Source organism: Tyto alba, unplaced genomic scaffold (assembly GCF_018691265.1).
Source record: "Tyto alba isolate M040663 unplaced genomic scaffold, T.alba_DEE_v4.0 Super-Scaffold_13, whole genome shotgun sequence".
NCBI lineage: Eukaryota > Metazoa > Chordata > Aves > Strigiformes > Tytonidae > Tyto > Tyto alba.
In genome coordinates, this window is record NW_024881275.1 from 40,348,708 (window position 1) to 40,369,266 (window position 20,559).

At 39.5% G+C, this 20,559-nt stretch overlaps 2 protein-coding genes across 5 annotated transcripts in view; one reads left to right on the forward strand and one right to left on the reverse strand.

Moving 5' to 3' along the window:
• Positions 1–4,982, reverse strand: part of DIRAS2 (DIRAS family GTPase 2) — a 50,716-nt gene extending 45,734 nt beyond the window's left edge. Inside the window, exon 1 of the mRNA XM_033008926.2 lies at positions 4,963–4,982. The gene's annotated coding sequence lies outside the window, so the exon portion shown is untranslated. The remainder of the gene's footprint in view (positions 1–4,962) is intronic.
• A 12,496-nt stretch (positions 4,983–17,478) lies between these two features.
• Positions 17,479–20,559, forward strand: part of SYK (spleen associated tyrosine kinase) — a 59,334-nt gene continuing 56,253 nt past the window's right edge. For 3 of the 4 annotated variants that reach the window (XM_042787954.1, XM_042787953.1, XM_042787956.1), the window contains exon 1: positions 17,480–19,699. The gene's annotated coding sequence lies outside the window, so the exon portion shown is untranslated. Of the gene's footprint in view, positions 19,700–20,559 lie in introns of all 4 variants that reach the window. The other variant, XM_042787955.1, reaches the window with a different exon arrangement.

The following is a 20,559-nucleotide window of genomic DNA, read 5'->3' on the forward strand; positions in this document are numbered from 1 at the left end:
CAGCTTAACTGAGCTAGCCAGATCTATTTGAAGTAGAACTGTCTATGTCTAACCCTTTAAGAAAACCTTTTTTCTGTGTATGTAAAAGTAATATTTGTCCTGTTTTTCAAGAGTCTCAGGCTGTATATATTAATTCACAGGCTCTCTTATTCATTCACAAGTTCTGCTCCTAGCAGAAATTTTTTCAGGGACTATTAGGATTCCTTCTGTTATTTAAAAATAATATTTTAGATGGCCATTTGTATTTTTAAAAAACAAGAATATACAAGACCACACAGAAACTATCTCAAAATCCCTTTTCCAACAGTGGCCAAAAGCAAATAACAAGGGAAGACTTTATGAAAAGGGAAAATCTGCTGAATATTTTCCCAGCTGACAACTACTTGAGTCTGAGGGACCTCCTGATTCAGACATCATATCTTCAAATAGAAAGATCCTTGTATTGAAAGCCCTTCAGAGGGTTTATCTTTTATAAGCATGGCCATTTGCCTCTTAATCTAGCACCAACTCTTTGAAGTCTACAGCAACCTGTAGCAGGGCCTCCTACAGATTAACTAGACACTGTGTGAAGAACTATGCCTTTGTTTTGAACCTGTCCTGTCAGTTTTAATTGGTGACCTTACCCAGTCACTCTATGAAACTTTTTCTTTTATAGACCTCTGTCTAATCTTCTCTGCTTGACTGTTTCCTAGGTTGAAGAGGCTTAGTGTTTTCCTCTCTATCTTGATTATTGCTTTCAAAATAGAACCTCTCACAGTGGAAGCTATCATAGTGTAAACAGCTGCATCTAAAGTAAAAATTCAATGCAAAGGTGAGGACCCAGAATAAAGCAGTAAAGTGACAATATAGAAGTGTTTTCTACAACAATCATATGACACAAGACTATTATTAGCCAAAGCCTTTTTTCCCCTCAAGGGATATAGTAATGCATAAAAAAATTCCCAGGGTCTGTGTTTGCCCCTCTACCTGACCTACCTAACCATGAGAGAGAACATGTCATAATAAATTTGCTTCAGAATCTACTTACCATGCCTCTTTCTACTTTACCTCATTATTTTTCAGTTGGAGATCCCCCTGAACTCCAGCTATGAAATATAACAAGCAGGATGTTTCTTCTAGTTTTTGCATAGTGTCCATCATCATTACACCTGGGCAACTGACTCAGGATATAATGCTGTCAGTCTGCCTGCCCCCTGCCCAACACACACCACACAAACAAGTAAACAACTATGTGCAAATATGCCTTAGATAATTTTGATGAGCTCAATATAAACAGATGCAAACCCAGGAATCTAAAGATTATGCAGAAAAGCCTAGAAGAATGAGAATGACTCTGAAGCATCCATGGAAAAATATAAGGCATAGTTTCCTCTACAAGTCTTATAAAAACTGTATTATAGACCAGATGTAGAACATAAATTATGTAATACAATATAGAGAGTGCATGAAATAAAAATTTCTATCTAGAATATGTAAATAATTGTGCAAATAATGCCTTTTTCTTTATTTCTTTCAGGGAAAAAAGTGTGCCAAATTGTAAAACTGAAACAAAATGTTTCCTTTCAGATATATTCAACATGAAATTGTAGTTCTCCACTGTGGTGCACTACTTATAGGGATTATTGTCTAGGTTGTTGGAAACCCTTACTTTCTCCTATGCGTTCACACTTAGATCAGACTATAACCCATATCATATACCTGAAAACATGGATGAGAAACACTTTGCATTGTTGCAGATGTAATTGAAGAAAAGAACCTAAATAATGAGCTGGAACACAACCCAAAACATTGTGCTGATAAATCAACTGTAGGCTAATGTGGGCAATTAAATTTTTATAGGTTACTTACCAGCATGGTTTACCAAATATGATTTCTGCTATTGTGTATACAAGACTGTCAGGCTTATCAACAGAACACTGGTGCACTGGGACATTTCACAGAACCCTAAATGCACAGTACAGCAGGAACCAGGATATGGGGAAGATAGAAGACATTACCATCAACGAATCCCTAGACACACACTTAGCCAGATCAAGATGAACTTTCCATGCTGTATGTCATCATCAGCAGAACCAAAAGCAAGAGGGGTAAGAAGAATATGTCTGAAGTCTCATAACTGGGAAGAGAAGAGGAAGGAACAGAAACTTTTATAAATGCTGCTGAGTCCTACATCACCAGGACCAATCTGGAGGCAGTGAGGTGTGGAGCACTGCCAGTTTCCTCTGTTGCAGCTTGCTTACAGTGCAGCTGCAAACTACTTACCTCTCCTCTAACACTGTATTTATCTAGCACTAAGTGAGGAACTGAGCTCCAACACCACTTAATGGTGCTGACTGCAATAGCCCTGTGAACCTGGCATGTGAGCTGTCCCCCAGTGGCAGCCACCTGGCCTGGCAGAATGGAGGAAAGGGACCAAATAAACTGTCACCTAGCATTCATTCCAACACAGAGGTGTGCAAACAACACCTTACTGAGACCTCTAACAGTTCCTCTGAAATGTCAGAAGAAATGCTTTTCCTGCAGGATGTCAAATGCAGTAACAAATTCTGTAACCATCCCAAAAATCAAAGGATTTGACATGAATTAAATGACATTAAATGGATACACAGGACACAGAGTAAAAATCTGCCTCTGTGACACTGCTCAGAAAAGTGCAGACAGATGGAGGAGGAAAAGGAAGGGAGGTCTTTCAATGGACTCCTGTGCCTTTTAAGGTTAGTGGGAACTTCCCTATTGGTATTCAATATGACACTTTACTCCTGCTAAAACTTACTAAGGGTCTACCCCACTAAGTTTTGCTCAACATTGAAATAAGATATGCTAGGAAGCTTTGTTTATTTTAAAAGAATTACTTATGGTGTTCCAGACATTATGTTCTACATTATGAAGCTCTGAATGTAGCTTTTGATAGCAAATTAATTTACCTTTAAACCAGCCTAGAGTGGTAGGATGTGGATTAAGTAAGTGGATTGTATCTGCAGTGGTCACATTTTATAGCAATATTGATAACAAATTATTACAACATTCTATATCTGGGTAAAAATTCTGCAAGTTATATATCTAAGTTTTTCCACAGAAATCTCGGGATGATGCCACTTGCTTGAATACTAGATTATGCTCACCCCCAAAGCAAATTATACAACGGAACCAAATAAAATTACTTCAGGCAGGTGCTTTCCCACTGACAGTGAGGAAAGTTGGAGACTCCATGAAGTCCATGAAGTAGTACTTCAGTGAAGATAGCACTATAAAATGCTACGGCATATATAAAACTGTTACAGATCTTCTGACTGTGGAATTACCTTTCAAGCCAGCTGAGAAAAGAAATAACCCTGAGAACTGGTGAATTTTTAGTCCTTGCTTCAGGCCTTTTTCAGAATAGCAGCCATCACCTTATCTCCCTGATGGGATGTTACATAAAAGGCTGTGTCCTAATAGACACAGCAGAGCATGCTTTATGGTCACAGAGGAGATAATTTATGGAGTGCAGGTAGCAGTGGACTAATACAAGCTCTAAGAAACAATAATTGTCTTGCATGTGTAAAAGCTGCCTTCTAGGTGCCAGTCTGGGTATTATATTAATTTCTAAAAAGTGTGAAATGCTAGTTAAGGCACTGCATGAAAAGCAGTAGTTCCCAAAATGAGAGTAATGACCTCAGGAGTAGTTGTGACATATAGCAGTAGAGGGATGAACTGAACAAAAACAGACTTGCAGAAATAAAAATCATAAAAGGAGTTGTAAATCAGGAGGTGAAACTGGAAGTGAGGTCGTATTTGGGAACTGAGGATGAAGGATATTTTGACTCTTACCCAGTTCTCCTTATGGATAATATACACAAGTATTTCCTACAAACTCACCAAGATCTTTACAGGATCACTTTATAATGCTTACAATGCTGCCTTATATCTTACCGCTTATATGGCACTCTGCTGATTATCTGAAATGGCCTTGGCTACTATGCTGTATATGATGATACTCTGAGTAGGAATCCTTCCTTGTAAACCAGAAGCAGCAATACTCAGTGTTGTGGTTTAAACCCAGCTGGCAGCTAAGCACCACACGGCCACTCGCTCACACTCCTCTCAGAGAGATGGGGGGAGAGAATCAGAAGGGTAAAAGTGAGAAAACTTGTGGGCTGAGATAAAAACTGTTTAATAATTGAAATAAAATAAAATAATAATTAAAATAGTAATAATAATAAATTTTAATGAAGAAGAAAATAACAAAGAAAGAAAAATAAAACCCAAGACAGACAAATGACACAAATGAAAACAGTTGCTCACCATCAACAGACTGATGCCCAGACAGTCCCTGAGCAGCGGGCCCCCCCCCCAACTTTCCCCCTAGTTTTACTTCCAAGAATGACATCATATGGTCTGGGTTATCCCTCTGGTCAGTTGGGGTCAGCTGTCCCAGCTGCGTCCCCTCCCAACTCCTTGTGCCCCCCCAGCCCACTCTGGTGGGGAGGGGTGAGAAGCAGAAAGGGCCTGAACTCCATGCAAGCACAGCTCAGCAGTAACTAAACCATCCCTGTATTGTAAACACTGTTTTCAGCACAAATCCAAGACATAGACAAATACTATTTGCTGTGAAGAAAATTAACCGTATCCAGCCAAAACCAGCACACTCAGTTAAGACATCTCTGCAAAGATTTTTGAACTAAAGCTAGCTCTAAATTCACAACAGTTGTTTGCCACTGACATACCTCTCCCCTCTCATTATCAATTCTTCTGTTGTTTGAGGTCAGTGGTAGTTCATTTACTGATGTTTAACAGCAGAGTCTTTTACTCATTATGACTTGTTCTAATTAACAGGGTATTAAAATATACTGATATCCTTCCAAATATTTTGGAAGACAGTATTATTGACTGATCTTCTATTCACGTTAAAAATTAAATAATTTTTTAAAAAGACAGAATAGAGGCTTGTCATGTTGATACTTGAAAATCTTCTCAACTTACATTTGTTGTTGACACACCTCCCAGCTAAGACATCAAGACAGCAGATGCAGTGTCAAAACAAACTCTGTAAAACCCATCTGAGTTTGCATATAACTCCACTGACCTTCATTTGGATTGCAAAAATGTAGCCCAAAGCAGAAGCTCGTCTTTTATTTTTAGACAACACAAACTTACTTAGGCATTGAAGGATTAATAAGTTCCTTTTCTAAAAAAGAGGTTGCATGCTTGTCTTCACAACTATAGCAATATTAACGAAAATACATAGTACAATATTTAATACCTATTCTTACCTTATATACATACATTCATAGTGTGATAATCCTTAACTTTAACTAAATATATAAACATCCCTAGTCGTTTATAAGAATGCATGTAGTCAACAGAATATGCAGTTTTATTTAATTATTGGTGAATGTTCCCACACTTCACTGAAAGAAATTCTAACATCTGTTGAGCTCATTAATTTGAGTAAGCTACAGTCTTGTCATCTTAATCACAGTCCTTCTCTAAGAACAATTAAGGCGAAATTTCTTGGTTATTTGAAAAAATAATTTATGAGTTGTTAGGAACTTCATTTATTTCATCGGAGCAAACATGTATCTGCAGTATTTTATTCCAAGAGCAAGAAAATAGTTTGACTTTTGTACCTCTATTTTGGTCTCTTTACTTAACCATTTATATATAAAAATTTAAATAAGTTAGGATATGATTTTAGAAACCTATGAAATAAAAACCCACGTGTCAAAATGTATGTCCAATAACTTTAGTTTGGCATTCTTCCAACAGTGTGATCTATGGGTATAAATTGCTAATCCTATAGCTGAGATGGCTCCACATGTAAACCTTCAGCTAGGCTTTCATTCAGGCAGCTTCAATGAAGAAGGAATCAGGTGGCATCCCATTCACATAACTTCAGCCATTCAAAAGTTAGACATCTAGCCTAAACTGTCTCCACAGTCTAAAGGGAGAAAGAGTGAGATGCGCAGATGAACTTGTCTACTTATATTAGACACTTACCTTGCTATATAGTTAATTATCTTTCAGCACTGTCTTTCTCCCTTGTTAGAGTCTAGATGACTGACCTATACTAAACATACATATCATTCAGATGATGGAAGATGTCTGAAATTAGATGGGATAACTCACCCTTTCTGTTTATTGTAGATTAGCAGAGTCTTCATGAAGAGTATGGACTGTATCATGCAAATTTGCATCCTAACACATCACAAACTATACCTCCAAACATGACATACTCATTCTATCAACTGGAGTTGAGTCCCTACAGATTCATCTTTTCACCCAGGCATTTTACTTCAAAACATTGAGCCACACATCATCTCATTTTTGGCACTTTGCAGGCAGTGGAATTCACTCTTCTACAAAGCAGATGATGTAAGTATGTGAGGTGTGGGTGAAGTTTGGGGAAATTAAATGCCTCATGAATTCATAACAAATGGGTCACCAGAGCATCACCACACAATCTTCAACCTTGTTCAGCACCAAATTATCTTCTACTGACTTATCAATGCCTTGTGTGAAATGAGGGGGTGTTTTCAGTATGACTGTCAATGGGCAGGTGTCTAACGTGTTTTACTTTTTGTCACATCAGCCATCACTGGTGCCTTCAAAATGTCCAACAAGTGAATGTTGTTAGACAACAAGGCAATCCTATTGTTCCTTTGTAAAGTAAGCTGGTTTGTATAGTGTCTTGAATGTATTATTGAAAGTCTGGGTAGAATTCACATTTAAATCTATGTTGGCCAAACAAGCCATGCATAACTGTTATCTTTGGACTACTAAACTGAGTAATTTGAAAGACATTGATGAAAAAAATGCCAGTGATAGCACTGATCAGGGAGTCAAAAATTCTGGCTGTGAGAGAAAACAGCAAAGGCTGTGCTTGCTTTCTGAGGAAGGCAAACACACGAGAGACAGTCTGAGTCCTAGAGCCAGAGCCACACTGTACAACATTACCCTTGAAATCCTTCTCAGTGAATTTACATGTGGATTCTCCCAGAATTACTGTGAACTGATTAGTTAGGCCCTTAAGCCCCCTCCTTTTTCTCTATAGTTTTAAAAATATCCTAGTATAGTAACTGTTAATGAAAATCAACCATAAAATCCCATTATCTGTAGCCCTGTCCTTTAATTTGTTTTTATATGAAACATCCTAATGAATAAACTAAGGCACACTGAAAGCACTGGGTGATATTATGAATAATGTCAGACTACAGCTTAACTTCTACAGACTTGTAGAAAACTAGACTTGGCAGGAGCAGTGAGAGGACTTCCACATCAATCTTCTTTCCCACAACAGGATCGTATGAGGTATATGCCAGACACTTGTTTCTGAAGACTTTCAGAGACAGTGATTACACAACCTGCCAACACTATTTCTTCCAGTTACTCACTGCACTCCTTATTGGAATGATTTTCCTCATTTCTATCCTGGACATCTTCTGTTGCAGCTTAAGCATGGTATTTCTTGTCCTAGCTGCTTTACACAGACAGAGAAGACAGATTATTGATTTCCTTTTAGCATAACCCTTTTGTTATATAAAGGCCACCATCATGCCTTCTGTTCAGTCTTCTTCATGTTAACAGCCCCACAGAGCATGGTTCCTGGACTTCTCACCAGTTCTGTGGACTAGACTGAGCTATCTCTGAATCTCTCTGATCTATACAGTTTCCCTACATGTTTCTGGAAATGCATGTACCCACAGCTGAAAATAGCACTCCAACACCAGATTTAGAAATGCTGCCTAGACCAGAAGCAGGACTTCATATACCTCACTGGCTGTCCTCCTCCTCCTAAATTCCAGTGTTTTGTAGTATCATGATATTGTTAGTTCACATTGAGCTTGTTGTAAAATGTATCTTCTCAACCACTTTCAGAAGAACTGTTATGTCCAGCTGACTCTTCTCCCTCATTTGTGCCATTGATACTCCATCCTACATGTAGTTCATTGTATTTAGTCCTTTTAAATTTTGGGTTAATTTTCCTGAACACTTTTTCAATTTATTTTCCATTTTGAATTCTGTTTTCCAACTTGCAATGCCTCCCAGTTTCACTTCACCTACAGTTTTATTAAGCACACTTTGTCCTCAGGCATTACTGGATAAATACTCTGAGCAAAAAAATGACAATGCCATGAGCTCCATGTTCTACTATGTCATTTGAGTAAAAGCCTGCACTCTGTGTAACTACATACTAAAGAACACCTTTCTAAGCATATGAGGTAAGAACTGTAGAAGGTGTTCCAATGCTGTTAGCGAAGTTTGGACCATCCTATGTTTTTCTATGTTCCTTTTTCTTCAAAATACTTATTTATCTTAGCTGCCACATTTTAAACACAAAACAGAAGCAGACAGAGATTAACTGTAGTGAATTGCACTATTGTGTCATACAGATCTGTCCCTCACTGATATTTTCCAGGCAATCTTTTTCTCACATCAGAGCCTAGTTAAGGAATGTTTGGCGCAGTGAGAAGGCAGTCGGTTTTTATTGACTATTACTATGACTAAATAACACTTATGGTGAGGTCAGAACAAAGTCTGGGGAGTCCTCCTCATCACAGCAGCTTACTTTGCTTCACTGAGGTTTGCTTTTTCTAAATTAACAAATATTTGCATAACTAAATAATATATACTGCCATCTCAGATTGACTGAAGTGTGTATTCAAAAAGTAATTTTAGACCCCAAGGTCTAAGTAACCCACCATTTTTGGCCTTCTGCATCTAAATCCCTATTAGGTAATCTATCACCGTCGTCCCTTAAGAAAGTAAATCAAAAGGAGAGAAAGTGAGGACAGACATGGCAGTAATTACTAGTACTGGACGGGCAGCCCTGGAGATAGATGCCTTTTAACTGATTTACGGAACAGGCATAGTTTCAACTTGGTAACACTATTCAAATGCTGAGGCTCAGGTAAATCTCAACTCAATTGCTTTTAGTATCCAGTGTATGTAGATCCCAGTGCCCATCATTCTCTGTTTTCTCCAAGACTACCAACTGGGCTATCAATTAAATACCTTTGTGGAGGTAATGATTTTCATTATGCAGATGTTTATTTTTTTTTCAAGTGGACAAAGTCTTCTATATATACCACCAGTCATTAGCCATCCATCTCATGTCACTCATACTTTCCTGATGTATATATTGCCTCTCTTCAATTTGAGCCCCTGGGATGAAACAGTTCAGCTGATCACATGGTTCACAAGTTTTCTTGTAGACCCTTAAATTGACAAGAAGAGCTTTCAAGAACATTTCTAAAACATGAAAGAAGATTTGAATAAAAGAAAATTGTATTAAACACTTATTTAGCTTTTCCCCTTTCTCACTTTCTAGTCCTGAAATAATCTTTGAATATTTTTAGCCTTTGGGAAACAGGAATATAAACAAAAAATAGAACAAAACAAGTGCTATAAAAGGAGTCATAGCACTATATAGAGCTGAGGTTCATGACCTTTCCAGAATGCCCCGGTGTCCGTTGCTTATCATTTCATTAGACCATGACGTCTAAGACTGATTTTTTGCACACTCCTTCATCTGCATAAAATTTATTCTTTCATAATTTCATATTTAAACTTTATCAGAAACATCTTATCTTTTCCCTCAAAATGCTAGAACAAAGATATTTTTTACCTATGTTAAAAAATAAGCCATTCAGTGATGAATTCTACTACCTCTGTACAGTGAAACAAGGATTTGATACATGGCATGGGCTATTTTAAGAGAAAGATATTTTTTTTCTCATTGTAGTCTGTCTAAGTCCTGTATAACAGTTGAAAAGTTAGGCTCCCAAAACTTAAAAGTCAGGGCAGAAGTCATGTGTACAACCATAATATACTCCACTGTGTGTATGCTGTACAGTGCATGATTTCTAACTGTATAAACCCAAACTAATTTTCCACAAGACCCCTACTTCATTCAGTTCATAAGGGGGTTGGCAGTTATTTAATATGCGATTTGTCAATATTTAATTTTCTCTTAATGCCTGTCTACAATCAAAATGTGCAGTGCAGGAAGCTTTTACCCAGGCTGGCAGGTCATCAGCTGTCCTCCCAACCTCCCGGTGCAGGCAGTCAGAGGGAGGAGGACAGGGAGATGCGAGGAGGGGCCTTCCTCTCTGCACATATGGTAAGCTAACACGCGGGGAGGCACTCTCAGCTGTAGTGGAGAGTATCCACAGAAGAGGGTCAGTGCAGAATTACTGTCCTTTAAATATCTGTGTGTGTATAAGGTATTGTGCTACTTTCACAGGCAAACCCTCACTCACCAAATGATGTCCAGTCCAGCAAAAATAACACAGGAATCCCAGCAGCAGAATTCATCTCTACACAGCCTGAATCACTGCCAGAGCAAATCTACCCTGTCTATACCATGAGTCAGGGTTCCTGGGAAAAACGGCTTATGGATCATGTAATTTCAGAAGACAGATGCTGTCAAGGAATATGACTTAAAACTGTGCAGATCACCTTAAATTCAAGCATTTCTTAACTTCAATTTCTTAAGTTTGTGACCTCAATGGTCTTTTATTGTATTACTTTTATATATGTATAAATCTATACCAGATATATTATACATATTATTACACATATTATATTATAAACATATTATATGTTTACTCAGGTGAGGCATCTTGTCTTTTTTTTTATTTTTATTTTCACCTTGTTCCTATCCACATACCTCCATATCATTATTTGTTGTGTTTGGTTTTACACCCACAGGGCTGTGGATTTGCCTTATAAATCCCTGAAATGTCATACATCTCTACGCTGTATATAAATAATAATAAGTAGAAAAAAAAAATCAGAAGTTTCTTTTGTGCGCTCACATTATCTTGTTTTGCAGAACTTCTGAATGAGATGTTTATTGATTTAGTACAATAAAATATACATTTGATGCTCTATCATAACATTTTTATGTACTTTACTATATTCAATACAAAATACATTATTTTCCTTAGTTTAATGCAGTACATGGTGCCACTAAGGAGACAGAAATTCAAAAGTAGTAACAGTTAGAGCATGTATGAATGTAGTGCACAGTTATTCAAAAAGCCATGCTGTCCTTTCACTGATACTTACTCCACTGAAAAAGGTGAAAGCCCATTTATTCATCTTACAAGATGTTACAGATGACAAATGAAAAATACATATATATACATATATATACACATATATAGAGAGAGGGAGAGAGAACAGAAGCAATAGGACAATGATGGGAAACCCAAATGTCCATGTGTGTATGTGTGGATGTAAGAAGTCATAAAAAGTAAATCACTTGTCCCCAGAGGCATGTACTCGACCACTGCCTTACAGCAGTATACATGCCTACAAATGAAATTCTAGTGTGTTCAAAACAATGCTCATCACAGATTTCTAAGCATTTAAATATGAATAGGTCAAGATGAGTTAATGGAAACTTAGAAAAATATAATTATAAATATATATATCTGCTGTAAAATAAGGCACTTTCAGTTTAAAAAAACAATACAAAATAAAAACAAAACCACAGTTAGCCTCAACGTTGACTAAAATCTATCATAAAAAATGTTGACTCCATGAAATCAAAATCACCAGAGAAGTCCATGGTTTCTTTTAACACATTTTATGAAGAAACCTGGAGGTATCTTTGGGATGTCCCAAATCCTGATGTCCCATTGTCTCTCCTGATTGGTTGCCTCGTATCCTCCTGAAATACCCAACTAGTGGTCTCAAGCACGTGTGTGTCTCCTTAGCTCCACAGGCCAACTGGGAGCATGTTGCTCAGTTTGCTATTGATCCATTTTCAAACTTTAAAAGGTGCATGAATTAAGCTAGGAAGCCAATAGCCATTTGGCTGCACCTGCGGCAGCCCATGTAGAGAAAATAATAATTCATTAAGATAATATAAAGTGAGCGGAAAAGTATCCAGAATGCTTCTAGTTGGATTTTGAAAGGCCTGGTGAGGTCTGAATAAATGTACAGTCTTCAGTGAGAATACAGTACATCTCACAAAAACAATGGAAATACTGACTCTTTAAAATAGAGCCCAAGGGCAGCTGTTATGGCATAAATATTTCTCTATCCTGTAATCTTGCAGTCACAATCTCCTTCATCCATCAGCATTTCTTTATGAACCTTTTCTTGTGTGGCTGGTGAGATTGATAAAAGGAGCAACCACCATGGAACTGCCTTTAAATTCTTTGAAACACTGCAAGATGGAAGAATAATTGAATAGAATTTAGGGCAATGGTATCTGTTCATAGTGTTCTTGTAAAAAACTGTTAAGTTTCAATGATTTCTGTTTTCTATGGTTCATGTCTTCCACCCTTGTGATGACGGGAAGGGAAGGGAAGGGAAGGGAAGGGAAGGGAAGGGAAGGGAAGGGAAGGGAAGGGAAGGGAAGGGAAGGGAAGGGAAGGGAAGGGAAGGGAAGGGAAGGGAAGGGAAGGGAAGGGAAGGGAAGGGAAGGGAAGGGAAGGGAAGGGAAGGGAAGGGAAGGGAAGGGAAGGGAAGGGAAGGGAAGGGAAGGGAAGGGAAGGGAAGGGAAGGGAAGGGAAGGGAAGGGAAGGGAAGGGAAGGGAAGGGAAGGGAAGGGAAGGGAAGGGAAGGGAAGGGAAGGGAAGGGAAGGGAAGGGAAGGGAAGGGAAGGGAAGGGAAGGGAAGGGAAGGGAAGGGAAGGGAAGGGAAGGGAAACAACAAAAGAACAAGTTTTTAATAATTAGTATATAGCACGCCTTAGTTCTTTACCACTCACATGCTATTAGAAGTGCTGTGGTCATGACACATCTGAAAGGACATTATTCATCTGTGGTTAACGTTGCCGGACATACTTCAGTGCTTCTACTTCCACTCCCAATGAGGGCTGCCTGCAGTACAGACTAAGATCCCCTAGTGCTACTCTTCAGCTACTGTTTTTTCTTTTTGACTCAAGCATCACGTCTACATTTTTTAAATAACCTAGATGAATGTTACTTTTTCATATAAAGCTCATATATTCAGCTTTTCAAGAGTTTTATTTCACTGTGAATGATCTAGGAAAAACATACAGGCACAAAGGAAAATTTTGACAGCATTAATCAAGTTATCTACTAGACACAGAGAAGTCATTGTATAAAATCAACGTAAATAAGATTAAAATCAAGCTAACTTCTGCTTTCTGTTTGAAAGCTATGAGATCCTCAGCAGTTTCAGTTCTCAGGAAGTTACACATCTTTTTATATGTGCACTTGTGTCACCTTGACAGAAATTTGGTAGAGATAATTTTTCCCGTGTTCATATTCTGAAGGGAAGTTAAAAAAGATCTTTTAGCTGTCCCATATTCATGATTCGTTCTAAACATTTTTTAAATTGTTTTGCCTCCTGGAGCCTCATCTTTAATTTAAAGTGGATGTTGCTCCTGAGTTGTCCCCTAGGGCTCTAATGGTCTTGTATGGTCTTGTGCTGCTTCCATTCTTGCACAGACCAGGTGGACATTATCTGTAGTGTCACGAAGGAAAAAAAATTATATTATCATGTTGATTTAATTATTTCTCATGGCTTTGTATAATTCTAAAAGCAAGTGTGTTTTTAAAGGCAAGTTTGAGTTCAAACTGATTTAATTCAGGATAGACAATTAAAAATTGTTTTAGAGACATTTAAAATATGAATGTGTGTGTATACATGTACATATACAGAGAAAAACATGCTATTAGACCCTACCAAATACTGGGTTTATTTTGTAACTTTCTTACAGTATGGATTAAATAAAAGGAAGAAAACTGGCCTAAAATGTCAGGGTTAGTAATCCTTGATAGTGAAATCCTTCTGCTTTTTGGCAGAAAATCTGTCTTCTTGACAACATGCATTTTTATAGCTGTTAGAAGGACAGTTTATTTCTGGTAAAATCATATTGTATGTTCAAAATTATGAAATGAGTACCAGTATAAATGTCATATTCATTTAAATGGCCATATTTCTGCTATACTCCTATAGACTGGAAAGTATGTTAACATTCTTGTAATCCAGCGAGGGAGGGATTCCCACATCAATTTTACAACAGAAAGGACAGTGGTATTTAAAGCATTCAGAACAGTTCAGATTTATATTTTTTTTAACTTTAATGTAGTTTTTATTCAGAGACAGGCTGCAGAAAAGTTAAGTCAGTTCTAAATCAAGTATTGGAAAACAAAATAAGGTGAAAAAGTGCTACTTGTGCAACCTTAAGATATTCCTTGGGTTACAACATCCCAGGAATACTGCTTCAGCATGAAGGCTCCAGCCACCCTGCAGCAGCAAAAGAACTAAAACTAAATTACACATGAGGACTCTGATATTAAGGAAGTGTTTATTCTTACTGTAAAGGCAGGAAATTAGGTTCTGAGAGCAGATAGTTAATATTTTGCATCATATAAAATATTTTATAGTATTTTATATAGTCTGATTCATTTACAATGAATCCTGAGTTAGAGATACCTATGCTGTTTGGTTGGAAGAGTATCTATGACTGGGATGCAAGGTCAGCTCAGACCTGACCGGACTTGTTAGTTCAGGTGCAATGATGTGGAAATGCATCATACCTTTTCCAGGGCTAGCACTAATCCAGAAATAGTACATCTGCTTTTTGTACATGAATCAGAATCTGTGACAATTATAAACTGGCTTCATGAAGAGACAGATTGGGTGTCTCCACAACCTGTTCTCACAAAGAGAAGTACTTGCTATTGGGAACACTCTCTTTGCTTCCTCAGGAAGCAGTGTGGGTCTGTCTTAGATTATTAGCTCTGAGCACTGTGGACGACAGCTAATTCAGTTTCTAGAAGGGTTTAATAGATTAAACATAAATGCAGAGATGCAGACTGTGACAGAACTGCATCTAAGCAAATGTGAGGTCCTAGATGACAGTGCAAAGGTAGTGACTGGCTCTGTAGGAAACAGCTGACAAATGTTACAGACAGAATAAAAATACAGTTGGATCCCAGCTCACTCTTGCAGTCTCTTTCTCTCTCTCATGTCTGCTCCCCAGTCCCTGAGATTAGAGAATGGCTCAGCAATGACATGACATGAGACATCCAACAAATAAAAGTCTCTCTGGAGCATGGAATTTGGGAGAAATACTGTAGAAATGTCCCATAAACTTGGTTTATTCTTAATTAGCTTCACATTATTTGTAAGTATGTGTGTTAATATGTAAATAAGACTACTTAAGTACTTTGTACTACTTTCAGGTTATACTAAATTCAACCAGGGAAAGGTGATAAATGTGGCTATTGCATGCAAAATTATGGTATTTAAATTGTTATAGTTATATGGACAGAAAACAATGCAGACATCATCATATTTAGTATGAGTTGATAAAGAAAATACCTTAATGGACCTGAATTTTCTGATTATTAATCTTAACTTCATGTAGGAAAGAATATTGCTACTGACATTTCCAATCAAAGCAGTAAATTAGTATATAACCAAAATAGCCATAATTTATAGATGCTCACAATGAGCAGGCAGGTGAATTAATTTGCTGAGCATCTCCCCCAGTTTACTTCTGTGTAACTGTACTCAGTTTCCCCACAGAGATTGCCGCTACTGTTTTCCACTTAAATTCAGCTATATGTAAGTGAAACTCTTATGGAAACACAAATTGCTGGTATTTACAATGTATGAAGTATCTTCGGTCCTGGTTCTTATGTAAAAGAGGGGTCTTTGCTACACCTTGGATAAGAAAAAGAGGCCAAAGGATATGAGATTATGGTCTTTACTTTTTGAAGCTTCTGATCCGGCTCAGTTCTGACTGTAAGATAGGACATTTGCTTTTGTGTCACAACACTGCTTTTAGGCTATTGGCTTTCCATTTTCTCCAAATGTTGTTTACTGCTATTGTGCCAACACTGAATCATTGCTTCCATCAAAATTAAAATGAAGTGGATAATAAATAGCTCCCAAATAGCATATATTTTTAATCAAAGCATGACTGAATGCAATAAGCTGTGCAGAAATTTTATATTCCTTAGGCAAAATGAGTCACTTCTGCATTCTTTTCTTTGTATAGGTGTAAAGTCCCATCTTCTTGACACTAATTGCTTCTATCATAGAAATCCTTGACTTTTAGCTGTGGGTATGGTCAAGTATCAAGAATTTGAACGTCAAATGAGATTATCTGTCTGTGATGTTGTTTATTTTATTGCTATGTATTTTAGAAAATTTAACATTCATTTAGACAACAAAGCATCAGTTTAGCTTTCAACATTCCTTACTATAAAAGCAGAGACAGCATTTTAAAAAATGCTCAGCTTCAGCCCGTAATTACCTTGATATTAAGCTGCAGCAGTACCTTTTGCACTGGAGCAGAATTCCATCAGTCCAGACTATGTCTGTGAAAGTACACCTGCAAATTCCAATACACCTGGAAGCCACAAATCAAACCAAAAATTCCCTTTGGAGAATGAAATAAATTATAATGCTTCAGTATGGTGGCTTAACTGAAGAGAGGTCTATTTCAGCACACCTATTTGTATTTTCTGTTAACCACCTATTCCCCACAACAATGAAGACAGAGTGGGAAAGCAACAGAATAGACACTTCGTAATGCCACATTTCTGAAGTTTGGAGAGACGCAGTTACATAATTACTTTTTATAAATTATATTGAATATAGAGTCACTATAGTAAAGAAACTAGATTTGGGAATATCCTTTTAAATCATTTCATCAAATCTACTGTAATTCATGATAAGATAAAAAATAGATTTGAAACAAACCAGTGGTGTAAATTTAATCATTACCAACAGCAATACCCTTCTGTTTCCACATGTTAGATCCTGTGAGTTCAAGGGGTCATCCAAATTGCTTTCATTATGCAGAAAAAAAAAGTTAGATCATATGTAGAACCACCAGAGCAGCTGATGACTGTAACTGTGCCATGGTATGTGAGAAATTATTCAGGTTTTTTATATCAGCCGAAATCTGGACTTTGTCTGCAGTAAAAGTTAAGTTCAACTTCAGGGTTGAAGTTTTACCAGAAAGAAACACAGTATTTCACCCAGGCTCCATCTCCCTCCTCTTCTACTAGCACTGATTGGCATGGCACATAGTCATGTAGCTGTAAAGCCTCCCATCACAAAAGATGTTCTCTGGACTTAAGCAAACTGTCATGCCTCCTGAAAGCAGAGGTCTTTCAAATCGTATTGCAATAACGAAAGCATTGAAACTTCCTCAGATGCTCCTCAAAAGTATGGAGGATTACAAAGTTAATTATTGTAGTTATTTTGCAGTACAGCTAGTGGGAGGCTGTGTACAAACTACTGGTTTCTAGTGTATATATTCATATTGGGCAGGAGATTCCACGAAATTACTGAATCTTCCCAGAAACCCCAGATTTACTCACATCAAATTTTGCCAGACAAAAAGAGGAATTATTGTACTTTACTGATTACTGGCCTCCTATAGTCATCCATACATCACAGAAAAGCTTCAGAATGACAACATATATGTTAAGATATGATAATACGTAACATTACATGCAATACACTAAATAATACATTGCACTGCTGTGTGTCGCTTACCAAAAATCAGTATAGCAGAACTCCATAACACATTTGTATTAAATCTCACATGCAAAGAAAGAAAAAGTAAAATGTGAATGGCATCAAAAAATATTTACTCCCCTTACTGGATTTCCCCCCTACTGCTGCTATGGGCAGACCCAGGCCAGCTTCCAAGCATCCACACAGCCAGTTGCTCAGATCCACCTGCTCGGTGGGACTGGGGACGGAATAGGAAGATCGAATGCAAGAGAAGTCATGTGTCAAGATAAAGACAGTTTTAACAGGTGAAGGAAAGGAAAAAAAACACCAAACCAAGTGACGCATAGGTGGTCTCCCACTACCTCCCGCAAGCACAGTGATGTCCAGCAAGTCTTTGAGCAGCAACCACCTTGGAAGACACCCCCACCCCTCCACCATTTTTCATCTCCTCCCAATCTTGATTGCCGAGTGTGGTATGGGATATGTCTGTGGTCAGTTAGGGGCTGTTGTCCTGTCTCTGTTCCTTCCCAACTTCTTGTCCACCTCTAACTTACATGCTGGGGACAGGCCAGACAGGGCAATGAAGAAAGCCTCAATTTTGTGCAAGCAGTGTCCAGGAATAGACAAATTACTAGTGTGTTATCAATATTGTTTTAGCCAAAATCCAAGACACAGCACCATATTGGTGGCTAGTTAATTTCATCCCAGCCAGGCCCAGTACAATTGCTCATGTATAATTTAAAGCCATGCACTATTGATGATTTTTTTCACCAATTTGAGATTTCTTAAGAAACAGTTCATAGTTCAATAATGACTTTCAAAAAGCTATTTCCTGCAGATTATGCTCTGTTCACACTTGGATGTTGGTTGGAAAAGACCTGTGACATCAAAACACATCCAAGAATTAGGTTTTCCAAGTTCTTCTCTTTTCCCTAACGTGTAGGCAGTGCAAATAAGAAGCACATTCCCACTACAGCAACCACCAGAAGTCTCACTGACACAGACCAAACACAGAGACATTTTTAACTGGTATGAAATAGGAAAGTACAAAAGCACTTTGTCAGCTCTACTAACTATAAGGGGTGTATGGTCCATTTTGCAACAAGGAAAGAGAGACAGTGTTTCACCATTGGAAATAACGCCTGTATCCCACATTAGTGCTAACACTGATTTATTATGGGGAAGAAGGAAGTGGACTTTTCATCCCACTAGCACTGCCCATCACGAGGCATGATGCCATGTCACACAGCAGAGTCACACACAGTTAAAGGAGACCTGCCCACTCAGGCCCCAGCCGAGGCTCCTCGTGGCACTCATCAGCTCTGTCTGACCCACAGCAGGAGCAGCTCATCCCTGGACAGTCCTTGTCAAAGGACAATTGTCACCTTTTGGCTGTGTAAGGTCATCTGCAGCAGGAATTAACTCCCTGTCACACAGGTTATTGAGGAGGTCTTGAAGAAAGACCTAACTTCTGCTCAGTGTCTGGGCAGAACTGTCTCCTCCACACTTGGAGTTGCTACAAAAAGTATTTTCGAATGAAATATGGAGGGACTTTTTAAAGTGAAATACAACAGGAAGGGGAGATACTGTGCTGCGGTAGGCCCCTGTGTTGCTCCAAAAGGAAACTTTGTAAGAGTCATTTTCTCACCGAAGTACACAGAAGTACGGAAAGATGCAGAACTTCAGTATTCACCGCAAGTGCACATACTCCTTTTCTCCTTAGGAGAAGCCCACATCTCATACACTTCGATCCTCCATCCCAACCGCGGTGCCGAGCCGCCTGCGTGTCCGCTTTACAAAGCCAGCCGCCTGCCAGGCGACGCCGCTGGCACAGGGGCCCAAATCACAGGGTACCAAGGAGACTCAAATCGCGGGGTACCAAGGAGATCCAGACCACAGGGTGCCGCGGAGCCCCGCATCAGGAGCGAGGAGGCCGGGGGCACGGCGGCTGCGCCCGCCGAGGAGGAGGGAGTGCGCGGCGACACCCCGTTGAGGAAGTGGCCGCGGCGGCGAGAGGAAAGGGGGAAGCGGCGGCACCCACGGCGCTACGCGCGGGTCCAGCCCCGCTCCCGGCCGCGCCGCGTCCCGGCACGGCACGGCACGGCACGGCACGGCACGGCACGGCACGGCACGGCACGGCACGGCTCTGCGGAGCCGCCCGGCCCAGGGCTGCCTCCCCGCCGGCTCTCTCCCGGCGGCAGCGGGCGGCGGGCGGCGGCGAAGCGCGGGGCCGAGCGACCCGCGGTCAGCGGTGAGTAGCGGCGCCGGGCGGGCAGCAGCGGGGCCCCGCGGGGCGGGAGCGCGGCGGCGGCGGCGGGGGCTGGAGCCGGGCGGCCCCGGCGGGAGCCCCCGGGGAGGGCGGAGCGGCGCGGGCGGCGGCAGCGAACGGGCGAGCGAGCGAACGGGCGAGCGAACGGGCGAGCGAACGAACGGGCGAGCGGCACCCGTGTCGGGGAGGGGGGCAGCGGCCGGCCCGAAAGCAGGCGTGAAAACCTCCCGGTACTGCAGAGTTCCCGAAAAGAAATACCGCCAGCCCAGCGTTTGAGGAACTTGGCGTCCAACACCCAAGTGCCGACCCCCGGGTTTCATCGTATATCGATGCGTTCTTCTGGTGGTAGGTTTTAAACGGAACAAGGTGCACGCAAAAGTAGGGCTTCTGTCTGAACGGTGCATAATATGTCAAAGATTTGATGCCTGACAAAGTGTCTTTTAAAATGCGTTTCTGTCTTATCAAACTTCCCTATTTTGTTTCCAAGAAAACAACTGTAGTGCATCACTATAAGTGCTGAAAGGAGTTGAATAGTGCAAGCCTGACACCAGTCTCACTGCTTTTCATTTCATATGTTCTGCCAGAGAAATGATTCCATTTTCTTTTTTTTATCACTGTACTGCATAAACTTTGTGTTGTAGTAGTTGGCTAGATTAGTTTGAAGTGATGTTATTTTGGACAAATATAAGCAATGCTTTTCTTAGGTGACACTGAGTCCAGTAGAATAGTAGCAAGTGGAGTCCCAGTCTGGCCAAATTATATGATACATTATAAAGCACTTGCATTTTATAACAAAATTATTAATTTGAAGGGAATTAACTGCGCCATTTTTTTTTTTTTTT